A 2,165-nucleotide genomic window follows, 5' to 3' on the forward strand; every position below is an offset into this window, starting at 1 on the left:
CATTATTTATTGCTAATTTATTGCCGAACCGCAGAGAGGTGCTAAGTTTTAGGTGCTTAGTATGGGCTAAACAAAAGACATGCAACATCAGCATAGAAAGGCTAACATTTAAGTTCTTAGATAATACGTGACAATGCAAAATGCATATATGAATCTATATATTTCTAAACAAATTGTACTGATTAAGTAAAGCAATAAACTCTACGCATAATAAACTCTATAAACAATATATAAAAATAAAACTAGTTGTGTTTTATTTAACAAAAGCGGGAAGGTTAAAATTCATCTTTAATCTATGCAGAATGAAATCAATAAACAATATATAAAGGAAGAAGCTGAAGATTCGTCTTTCTTTTACAAATCTTTTAAGCATCATCTGATAGCTTCCATTGTTATTCCAAGCTTAAATCATTTTGCAGCTGTCTAAAGCCTTGCAAAATATTCGCCAACTATTCGATTAAGCAATCTTACAAAAGACATGGCTGATTCCCATAAACTGACAATAATGATGAATGGTAATTTTATACACCAGCATAATTGGATAATCACTTAAAAGCCGATCGCAAAAAAGCTGGAAATCATTAAAATTCCCAGGCGCGCGCGCTTTGAACTAATAAATAGTTTTGGTCAATAAATTTGTAAGCATTTTTTTTATTTTGCTTTAAGTAATTACCGCTGACACGTTTGAAGACATGGCAATAGATCTTGTCAGTCAATTGATGGATTGACAGGGTGCAGACAGTAGCGCGACCCCGGACGACTTAAAGCGGCAAAAGAGCTCATTAGCAAGTTGCCTCCGCGACTTGGAGTCGGAGTCGATTGTTTGTCAAGCCGTTAAGCTTGATGTATGACAAGTACGTTCGCAGGTTAAGTGAAATGCTAAAACCGGCAACAAATTATAATAATTTCACGGCTTTGTGAGCATTCAGGCACACTTTTGTGCCTCAAGAGGAATTGCCATATCACAAATACAACACACACACACACACACTCTCGAGGCAAGCTGCTGCGGGTTGTGTTGCGAGTCGACAAAAGTGTTAATCAAATTATGAGGCACAGCAACAAGTTAAGCGAGGCGTTTTACGATCTCTTTAACGCTTCAGCTACGCACGCCATTAAGAAGAGCAGCTCTCCTCAGCGTCGTGTTGTGGAACCGAAACTGATCACAAATTCAGAGTATCAGAATCACTTACTGAGAAGCTGAGGCGGCGGCATCCATTAATCATGCGAAAAAGAGGAGCAATGGACGCGCGTGCTTCTACCACCTCAGCTCAGTTCAGTTGAGCTCCTCCAGAACTCAGAAGATGAAGACATCTCGCAGTCGAAGTCGAAGTCGAGGTCTGGAGACCGTGTCCAATCCAAGGTGACAAGACGCATGTGCGTCGTGCGTCGCTTGAATAAAACGCCTCTATTAAAAAAGCATCAGGCGGCGTTGACAATTTTTATGGGCGCGTCTAGTGCGTATTTGGCGTTGAAGCAGCTTGCTCCTCAGCTGCAAAGCTTCGTTTCTGTTGCTGCCGCATGTGGCTGTTGCACAATGTTGGCCAAGTGTGGGCATTAGCGTTGACAGCTATGCAAATACCTGGCCATTAAGTCTTTGTCATTTAGCAATGTCTTTTAATTAGCGTTGTGGCCTGTGGCCTAAGACAAGAGACTCCAAACTCCAACTTCAACTTCGATTCCGATTCCGATTTTGAATGCAAGCTGCAAATGTGACCAGGATTTTGGGGGCTTTCTAAATAAATACAATAGAAGATCTTGAGTAACACCCACACTTCTTGACACTCTGACCATTGACAAACGTTGTGCTCGCATTTGGCCCACATCGCTGCATATAAAGCTCGCATTGAACACCCTCACGCTTTATGGCCATTTGCATTTGCATTTAAATGCTTTTGGCAGAGAGCTGATTTTGTTGCAAACTCTGCTGAGTGCTGAGTGCTCAGCGCTTCCTTAGCATCCGACAGACAGTGTTTTGCCATGTTGGCTGCATCACGATTTCTGTTTCGTCGTCTTGGCTTGTCTTGGCCTAGCCTTAGTCTAACCTATGTACGTTGGCCATGCCTGTTGGCCGCCTGTTGCTTTCTTGAGTTTGTTTTTTTTTTCTTCTCAGCTTGTGTTTGTTTACAGCTGCTCGCATTGATTGAAAAATTATGCACTTGCCA

Source organism: Drosophila nasuta, chromosome 2R (assembly GCF_023558535.2).
Source record: "Drosophila nasuta strain 15112-1781.00 chromosome 2R, ASM2355853v1, whole genome shotgun sequence".
Taxonomy (NCBI): domain Eukaryota; kingdom Metazoa; phylum Arthropoda; class Insecta; order Diptera; family Drosophilidae; genus Drosophila; species Drosophila nasuta.